The sequence below is a fragment of the Phoca vitulina genome, unplaced genomic scaffold (genome assembly GCF_004348235.1).
Source record: "Phoca vitulina isolate PV1807 unplaced genomic scaffold, GSC_HSeal_1.0 scaffold11, whole genome shotgun sequence".
In the NCBI taxonomy this organism is placed as follows: domain Eukaryota; kingdom Metazoa; phylum Chordata; class Mammalia; order Carnivora; family Phocidae; genus Phoca; species Phoca vitulina.
The window spans coordinates 35,888,061-35,899,012 of NW_022589714.1; positions in this window are offsets into that span (position 1 = coordinate 35,888,061).

Below are 10,952 nucleotides of genomic sequence, written 5' to 3' on the forward strand. Positions count from 1 at the left end.
TTTTACATTGCCTGTTTCAGCCTGTTGTTAATAGGGTTTTCTGGAGGTCCATAGTTCTTTAAGCACAAGGATTACTTTGTTGCTTATCACTTTCTAATGTATTTAGTAGCAACCCAGACAGACACACAGTTTCAAGTAGATTTCAGTCAGGTTGGCTTCCTTTTCTCCAACTTACATCTTTCAAAGGGATAAAAATCCAGTATGAAAATCACCAAAGTGACTTACCACAATCATCACCAATGCAGTTACTGCTTTGGGTAAAATCATCAAAATTAGAAAGAAATTAAAGCCACTGATGAATTTGTTGACATATTTTCATAAAATCTGAGCATGAGTCCATGTTTTTCTGAATTACATTAATTTTACATTAAAATTCTCATCATACAGAATGTTTTCTCTTTAAAACTCCTTTAAAAAAAAAAAGATTTAAGGAATGATAGAAGACAACAAACTTTTGAAGGGTTAGCACTGCTCTGCCCAGACCCTCAAACAGATTTTTTAAAAGGGGCTGGGAAGAAGTTGAATGATTAGATCAGGTGGATGGATCAATATGAAATCTTTGTTTGCTTAAAAAGTTTAAGGTGTCATATTGAAAAAAATATTTTATTGTCCTGTTGCTTTAAATTTTAAACGTAGTTGTTTTAATTTTATCAAAATGCATTTTGATTAGGGGCGCCTGGGTGGCTCAGTCGTTAAGCATCTGCCTTTGGCTCAGGTCATGATCTCAGGGTCCTGGGATTGAGCCCCGCATCGGGCTCCTTGCTCTGCAGGAAGCCTGCTTCTCCCTCTCCCGCTTCCTCTGCTTGTGTTCCCTCTCTCGCTGTCTCTCTCTCTGTCAAATAAATAAATAAAATCTTAAAAAAAAATAAAATGCATTTTGATTAATTGTTTTTTATGCATGGCAAAATGAGCACTTTGTGCTTTATGTGGTAATGACCTTCACAGACTTTACGGTAGGGACTTTTTTGATAGTTATGCTACTATTAAAATTTTGGAGCCCAGAATTTCCTAGCAACTTCTTTGCTATCTGGGACTAGCTTGTCATAGAAGAACTGAGGACCATAACTCTGGAATGCTATCTTTGTGCAAGTTTCAACAACAGTGGGACTCTAGGTGCATTTTGAACTTTTTCTTAATTCTTTTAACTGGAAGAAACACTTTCTAAGGTTGGCTTTGTTGGTATTTTGCTTATAAAACTGCTCTTTAAGTAAAGTGGACTTAAATAAAATCAATTTTCTTCCAGACTTGTTGACATTAAGCCATAATCATTAGTTCTTTTTCCAGTCCCTTGAAAGCAAAAAGTTTGGAAGAAGCCAAAAGTATCATGGCAAGACAGCAGCAGGAATCCAATCTTTGACCCCCCGCCCCCAACTCCCACGCCACCCACCTCCTTCCCATTTTCTTTTGAAAAGCCTCAGGTCTCTAATGGTTCAGACCTCCCTCGCCTGCTCACCCCACACCTTTCTGCAGTGCAAGGGTAGCCGGAGTGTAACTCTTCTCTCTCAAAGAAATGTTCAAAAATGTTGGTTTCATGTATCCCAAGCCAAAAAAAAAAAAAAAAAATTCATTACAGACATTCATTTCAGGAAAGGCTTATCTCTCAAGAACATACCACCTGAAAAAACAGTTACCTCATGCGATTCACACCAAAAAATCATGAAGCAATTACATCAGCGCTGACATTTCACAAAGTAAAATGTGCCAAATACAAAATGTTACAATTTTTTTCAGGGAAGAAGACATGTCCCTTCTCCTTTATAAAGAAGAAGAAGGAGGCGGTGGAGGAGAACAGTAGAGTATACGGGTACTGTGGCTAGATCGGCAGGCATCCTATTTCCAAACATCCGAACTAGAATATGTTTTCCCATTCTCTGCTGTCTGCTTTCCAAATCTGAAAAAGGTGCCTAAGATGTTCATGTATGTGTTTATTCAACAAACACAAAATGAGCTCCCAGTTTCCAAGCGACGTCCTAACAGCTCGAAATTAAACAACCACAAGGATAACTTCTTTCCCTGTCTGCTCACCACCTCAGGGAAGCCACAGGCTAATGAGGCTTCTAAAGCAGCTCCAAGGGTTTGGGAACTTGGATGGGCTTTGCTCCCTAGAGACCTGCGGACTCTAGAAGTCAAAGCTACTCAAATCAGCATCAGAGCAAGAATTCCAAAGTGCCAGACTTCACCTATCGATTCTCGTCTACGTTAACAATTTAATTTCGACATAGCTCTTCCTCTCTCTATGTCAGATTCCTTCACCCCAAAGCCACGTGGTTGACTGGCAACAGGCACAGCTCACTAATGAAAGACAAAGCAGGCAGAAAACAAGCAGGGGAGCTGCATGCTGGGGCGTGATCTGTGGATGGCCCCATCAGAAACAAACAGGGCTTAATTTAAACACACACTCACACACGTAAGCGAGAGAGACCAGAGCAATTTTATAGGGTGATTTTGGAGAAAAACTCTACAACTTGAACCCTGAAATCTTGATTAGGAAAACACAAAAGTATTGGAACACGATTCATGGCAATCACAAACAAAATAAACAAAACTCCAGACAGAACTTTATCAGCCACTCAGGAGTATTTCAATCCCCAGCTCTGTCAGCTGACAGTCTACGGCTAGCACTTGCAGCAATTTTTTTTTAATTTTTTTATTGTTCTGTTAATCACCATACATTACATCATTAGTTTTAGATGTAGTGTTCCATGATTCATTGTTTGTGCATAACACCCAGTGCTCCATGCAGAACGTGCCCTCTTTAATACCCATCACCAGGCCAACCCATCCTCCCACCCCATAATTGGGTTTTGTAGCAAATTGCTGAGGCTCCCAGTGAGATCTGCAAAATACTATCAAAGTTCCCAAACAGTGGGAATACACTTTCAATGTATCCAGGGGTGGATGATCCTTTGTGTCTGTCATTTCTCCATCCCGCTGTTTTACCTCTAGTCAATCACCAACTCCATCCCTCCCACCTGAATGCAGACATCATGGAAGGCAAGAAGAGAATAAAACAAATAGTTATTGTCTATTTACTCTGCGTCAGGCTTATGTCCGCATTAACTCTTTTAATGTCATCAGGTAGTTCTGTGAGACTGAAGTGACTTTCACGATGTTCCAAAATTAAGGGGCTAAAAATTGACCCCGCCGAACTTCACGGGTACTAAGTAGCATATTTGGGATTTGAACTCAGGTCTGTGATTTTTTTTTTTTTTTTTGGTATGTCATATGGCTTTTCTGATAGGAGAAAGAGCTGATCTTTGTATGGGGTTAATTCTTTCAGAACAGTTTCACATGTAACTTTCATCTTGACATCATAAAATTTTATGAGCTGGGCAGGTTCTTTTAACTACATCATTCTGTCCCATCCTCTTTCTTGTCCTGAAGATGTAAAAAGACTGAAATGCTGATCACCATCTCCAGGGGGGGAAAAAATGATGATAGATAGATAGATAGATAGATGATAGATAGATGAAAGAGATCGAAGTTTAAATAACCTTAACTAACTAAGTAGAATTGCCTTCAGAATTCCTTCTGTCTTTTTCCTGAGTCATGTCCCCTGCTGTGCCCAGATGTTCAGGTCTCACTTTTGGCTCCAGTCTAGAATCTCCCTCCTTGGACAAAGCTTCTCACTCTGAAGCAAACTGTCCCACATCAAGGGCCTCCTTTCCTAGGTCTTGGTCCTTCAGAATTCGTTTGACTGACAAGAAGGAACAGTTAATAAGATAAGCTGACTTGCAGTGATGTGAAAATGAATACAAATGGTTTTGTGATTTAGTCATCCCAGATAAGCACTGCAACACTTCTGGGACTCTGTCGTATAGAAATAACTTATACAGGAAAACAGCATGCTACGCAAAGTTGCTGATGGCAGATTTGTATATACAGCAGCAGAAAAAGAGTATGGAAGCAGTGTAAATGTCAAACAATAATGAAAGGAATAGGAAATTATGATAAATCTTATATAAATCTGTGATAAATCTATATAAAAATCTATGATAAATCTATATATATATGATAAATCTATATAAACATTAAAAAACATTCATGAAGAGGTTTGATAATATATTAGTATGAGGTAGCAGTATTACATATATATATTTATTAATATATTAAATATTATGATTATAACATTATATAATATTAATGGGAAAATTAGTCAATAAGGTGCTTTCTTAAAAATATGCACATCTGGGTGACTGGGTGGCTCAGTCATTAAGCATCTGCCTTCAGCTCAGGTCATGATCCCAGGGTTCTGGGATCAAGCCCCACATCGGGATCCCTGCTCCACGGGAAGCCTGCTTCTCCCTCTCCCACTCCCCCTGCTTGTGTTCCCTCTCTCGCTGTCCCTCTCTCTGTTGAAAAATAAATAAAATCTTTAAAAAAATATATGCACATCTATAGAAAAACAGTGGTGGGATTTCTCAGTTAAGATGTTTGATTGGAAATGAATCATAGAATGTTCCCCCCAACACTAACAAAATATTGAAAAAATAGCAAAAACTTCACTAATTAAAAAAAAATGAGAGAAGGGGCAGAACTTAAGGGAACAACTTCAAAAACTCTTAAAGAAGTGGAAAATTTTGAAATGGAGTAGAATGTAGAAGCAGAGCACAGCTCCTAAACTTTATTTTTCTTTTCTCTTCCCCTTTTAGTCAAACTAGAGTGGAAAAAAATCTTCAGAAATCTCATTAGTACCCAAAAATATAGAAAGAAGCACAATGCGAGAATCCTTTATTTCTTCTGTTTTAATGGGAGAAATTTTCAAATTGGATGTTAGCAATAGATTGTATATGGAGAAGGGAAATTATGACTGATGGGATTTCTCTCTCTCTCTCTCTCTCTCTCACACACACACACACACACACACAAAATCAGTTCAAGCTATGATTTTTTTTATTACACATCAGCTTCAAAAAGAAATGATAAGGGGCACCTGGGTGGCTCAGTCGTTGAGCGTCTGCCTTCGGCTCAGGTCATGATCTCAGGGTCCTGGGATCGAGCCCCACATCGGGCTCCCTGCTCTGCGGGGAGCCTGCTTCTCCCTCTCCCACTCCCCCTGCTTGTGTTCCCTCTCTCGCTGTGTCTCTCTCTGTCAAATAAATAAAACCTTAAAAAAAAAAAAAAGAAATGATAAAATAACAGATTAAGATAAAACCCCCAAAATCAAAATATCAAGAAATTCATGGGGTGCCTGGCTCAGCCGGTTGGGTGTCTGGAATACTATTTAATCATTAACAATGGCTTTTTCTGGTGTCAGAATTGGGCATTGTTTCTCGTATTTTTATCCTCTAAATTTCCTGCTCTCTTTGAATTGCTTTACCATAAGCGTATATTATTCCTACCAAAACAAAGGAATGGTTTAAAAGGAGGGAGTGAGTAGACCAGAACCAAATATAGCAACATATTAACAGCAGGTGTTTCTGGAGATGGGCATGTGGATGATTTTTTACTTTCATCTTTACCAAGGTTTTTCTAATTTCTAAATTTTTTTTTAAGGAAACATAAATAAAAACACTGGAAGGACACCAAAGTATTAGCAACTACAAAAAAAGGATAGAATAATTTTCCACATACTCTTCTTTCTCTATATATAGAGTATACATACAGATATATAGAGAGTATACATACAGATACATATAGAATATATTTTTTACAAATAATTAGATTTATAATTGGAAAAAATAAGCTTTTTAACATTGTGGCAGAAAGAGCATGAAATAAGTTGAAAGTCAAAAGATCTATGTTCTTCCTCCAATTTTATCATGATTCGTTTTATGAAATTTGGCAAGATATTAACTTCTCTGAGTCTCATTTCTTTATTCATTCATTCATTCATTCATTCAGAAAACTTTTATCTTGGACCAGTTTCATGCAAGTACAACTTAGGCTCCAGAGACAGTTATGAAGACCGATAAGACGAGGTCTTCATGGATCTAAAGTGTAATTAAGGAAGACAGAAAATATAAATGCTATAAATTAAGGTCATAAGTATTCCCCTTGAGGTATACAAAATAAGCTTTATGGCAAAAGTCATAAACTATGGCAAAAAGTCATAAACTCTCCCTTTGGGAATTTGGGGGACCACCACAAACAAGGTGACTTTAGGTGTGGATCTTGCGGGAGGCAAGGAAAAACAGTATTCCAGGCAGAGAAATGGCAGGTCCGAAGCAGGAAGGTTAAATCAGTGTTTGGGATGACCAGGAGAGTCACAACATCGGAACATCAGGTGTTCGATGGGAAAGCAATATATGTAGTTCATCAGCTAAAACTGCGTTGATGACAAAGTGAGGTGGGTTATGTTGCCCAGTAAAGCAATGGGATTCTTCCGTGGATGATGAGGAGCCATCAAATCCTTTAATGACAGGATCCGACTTCATTTAAGAAAATTATTCTACCAACAGCACGGAGGATAGGAGCGAAGGCAGAGATGAGGGCCAGGAAGCCAGTGGAGAGTCCATTCCTTAATCCAAGTGAACAATCGTAAAGACCGGAACCATGGCAATGGCATTCGGATGGATTCAAAAGACCCGATGACCAAAAGAGCAAGAAGAAGGAGCAAAGAAGTGAATACTGTTAAAAATTCGGTTTAGAAGAATAAGCGAAATTTAGGAAAGAAAGCATATGTGAAAAATATAGCAGAGAAAAACATGATGTTGATGTTTCTAGGCTAAGCATCTGGGTGAGTTTTTATGACATTAATCGAGAGGAAGTGTAGGAGGAGCAAAATAATCGAGATAACTGGGCTAAATATTTAGGTAGTACTTATAGGGAAAAATTTGTCTCAAGATTTGTGTATTTCCATTAATGCAAATTTTCTCCTACTTCTATCATCTTTCAGCTTTCAATAGACTTCAGGACTTTTTTTTTTTTTCCCAATAAAAGCCCTGCTAGTCTCATGGCTGTGAAACGCATGGAGCCATAATGCTCTGTGCTTCTGCAAAAGCCTCCCCGAGCTCCCGCATCCACATGAGTGAAGACTCAGAAGTGAGCAATCCCAGCATAAAAGTGCATAATAATTAATCGTACTAAAATAACTGTTAGAAGATTAAAATGTGTAACGGTCTCAGCACCTAAGAACGATTTCTGAACTGTGAGTGTCTATAGGAGTATTAAATTTGAATTTTATATAGTATAAATCCTTATGATTATGCTCATGGATGAGTAATAATTCTATTTTCTTGTCACAAAATGAGAATATTAAGTGAGAAATTTTAAAGAGCACCCTTACTCTGATCAGCATGGCAGCGGAGGGATTAAAAATGTGGATTTCTTGGCTCAATGCCTTAAACATTGCATTAAAATATGCATATTTTTAACCAGATCACAAGTTGGAGTTTCAGATTACTATGTCACATTGAAAATAGTTATTTCAGATGAAAAAGGTTCCTGATTTGTTGGTGCTCTTTAGGTGCCTCACATTTGACACTTGGTACTCTCTCATTTATATTACATACATATGAAAGTATTATTCACAACTCATATGTATGGAATAGTCATGAATAATTATTTTCTAATATAAATAGAAAGAGAAAAATGTCCTTAAGTAGTTATTAAAAAAAAAAAAAAAGTATGAAAACCAGGGGCCATTTAACACCTAAACCTGAAAAGATATTTTCATTCTGGTTCAGTTCTATGTTTAGGGAAAAAGTCCTTTCTCTTTTGGTTCCTTACATTTTACATGCTTTCTTGTATTACGTGCCTTTTCTTTTCACTTTACTTCTTGCTGGAATGTACCTTTTTAAACTTCTTTTCATGAAGATCTCTGGGAGGCAAACTCTCTTAATCTTTGAATGCCTAAAAATATTCTTATTTTATTCTCATTTGGGACGATTCAATGAATAAATAAATAGTCCAGGCATCAGTGTTTCTATTCAAAGTGGGATTTGTCTATAATTCAGTCATTGGGCAGAAGAGACTTTAGCACCAAGTAAGTTTTGAAATGGCTTTCACGGATGAGATCCTGCAAAAAGGACAGCGGGCAAAGAGAACCAAGACACAGGGGGCTCGGGTGGATGAGGCAGAGCATCTCAGGCACAGCCAGCATTTTGGAGGGAAGCAAGACCTTCTGGATAAATCCACTGAGGAAGGACAGGTACACAAAGACCGAGATGGTCTTGCTTCCTGCGGACCTGGCTGCCAGAGAAGCGCACATTTAGCAGTCATGAAACTAGGCTGGCACAGATGTAACTGTGTTCTGCACTATTACTGAATTTAATTAGCACTAGAACCCTATTTGAGCCAATGATGGAAAATTTGCCCATACAGGGTAAACTCATTGATTTTCAGTTTAAACTAGGTCTCTTTTTTTTTTTTTTTAAAGATTTTATTTATTTATTTATTTGACAGAGAGAGACACAGTGAGAGAGGGAACACAAGCGGGGGAGTGGGAGAGGGAGAAGCAGGCTCCCCGCTGAGCAGGGACCCCGATGCGGGGCTCGATCCCAGGAGCCTGGGATCATGACCTGAGCTGAAGGCAGCCGCCCAACGACTGAGCCACCCAGGCGCCCCTAAACTAGGTCTCTTTTGATCAATTCAATATTTGCTCCCTCTTTTCCTCTTCCTTTCTCCCCAGGGATGATATCCTAGCATTGGAATAGAGGCATGCTAGGATAAGCCTCCAACCATGCTAGCTTCTGCTGAGCTGGACAATCACTGCTGGTCTTTGGGCCTCAGCGCTCAGCCCCACATTGCCCACACTGAAACATCTGTGCCCCACTCTCTTCTCTGGCAGCCAGGTCCGCAGGGATCACACTGATTATTTCCTCAATGGTCAAAAACTACCCGGATCAAGCCCAGTCTCTGCAACTTCCCAGGGACATGGAGAACTGCTCCTCTGTCTTCATGTGTTCTTCCTCCTCTCTCTTCCTGCTCTGATTCCTTCAGAATCAGAGTCTTTCTCTCCCCTAAAGTCCAGTTCTTGCTACAGGAAGCCCAGTCTTCTTTTTGGGAGCCGCTGGAAACTTGGCACCATTCAGCCATTTTGCATTAGCTTTGTTCATCTCCTGCTTTCCTTCACCAATCACTGCCACCCTCCCCATCCCCAGAGAACAGACTCCCTGGTCATCAGCAACCCAATGCCCCTGGAGATGACAGGACCTTCCATGGGTGACTCAGGGGCATGGAGCACTAAAATCCAAGAGCCACAGCATTAGGGACCATCACAGAAGGTCTGCACCCTGAAGCTTGCACAGAAGTGATAGCACCACTCTCTTCCAGCTGTGAGACAATTTGAGACTGCTCAGACTCTCAGAATTCTTGCTGGACCCTTCAAGAGGCAGCCCCTTCAAAGACAAGACTGAGACAGAATGTCCTGCAAGACAGTTGTGGCGGGAGGTGTGACTCAGAGCCTGCGAACCGATTTAGAGAATTTCTTTATGGAAACGTGAAAATGTATACTTGCTGCAACTGGAACATTATTTCTAGAAGGGACCTTCATTAATGGTATTTATTCATATACATTATTTAATGCATAACAACTTATAAGGCCTGCTTTGATATGGACAGAGTTTTTGCTTTGTTATTAAATGGATTTAATTTTTATTTTGTTATACAAAACTTTCAAAAGAACAGAATCATTCTCCATCATTCCATTCTTTTTAAAAAAAGACATAATTTGAAAAATAGCTATAATAGGGGGGCACCTGGGTGGCTCAGTTGGTTAAGAATCTGAATTTTGGTTTCTGCTCGGGTCATGATCTCAGGGTTGTGAGATTGAGCCCTGCATCAGACTCCACGCTCAGTATAGAGTCTGCTTGAGATTCTCTCTCCTTCTTCCTTTGCCCCTGCTCCCCCAAGTAAGTAAATAAATCTTTTTTAAAAAAGAAAAATAGCTATAATAGGAAATAAAGGCTTTGACTTCTCAACAGCCAGATGTTCTCAAATTTAACCGTTCAGAACTCAATTTGCATATCTTCTGGAAGAGTACACTGGACAGCTATTATGATTATTAATAATTTTGCCTAGCTGGCCCCCACAGCACCCATGTGGGTCTGGAAACTGCTTACATCTCTCACGTTTGCTGTGTGTGCAGCCGTTCTGAAGATGGGCTTGGCCAGAGCTGACCTCAGCTGGGCTGACCAGTCCTCACCCCAGGGATTGTCAAACTTCCATAGGAGAAAAGAAATGGGACTCACTCCCTTCTAGAGAAGCTGACAAAGATAGCAGCCCATAGCAGGAATTTCTGACTTTGAATTCCCAAAGGAGCTTTAAAAAACATTGCCAATGTCTGAAACCCAGTCTAGACCCACTGAAGCAGAATTTCTGGCAGTAAGGGTCAGATACTAATATCTCTCCAAGAACTTTTTATTTTATTTTGAATAATTTCATGACTACTGAAAAGTTGAAAGAATTGTACAGTGAACACCTACACACACCCCTTCACCTAGATCGCATTAATTGTTAACATTTAGGGATGAATGAGTTTTTAAAAACTCCCCAGGTGATACTAATACACAGAATTGAGACCAACCCCCAGTGATATGTAACTGAGAAGAACCCAACTATGAAAAGGACAGTATAAAATGAAGCAGATACACCAAGAAGGAAAAAGATTTTTTTAAAAGAGTCCTGGTGATGCTCAGAACCCTGCTATTTCATGCCCTGGGTTCTATGAGATACCCCAGAATCTTTATAATAAAATCACCTTTGGGACTTAGAGTCGTGTGATTTAGGAGCTCGTTCATTGCAATCAAAAGATTCAAGAATAATACGCAAAGGCAGCATGATTCTACAGACTTACGCCTAACTAAAAATAAAACCAGAGTCTATTGGCTTTCGAGATCAAGATTATGTTAAGAGAAATACATTTTTTTAAAAAACACACAGAAGCCTTGAGAGATCAAGATTATGTTAAGAGAAACACATTTTTTAAAAAATACACAGAAACTATGAATACCCAAGATTATGGGATTAAAGGTAATTAGACCACATGCTAAACTATGGTTTTGTGGAAC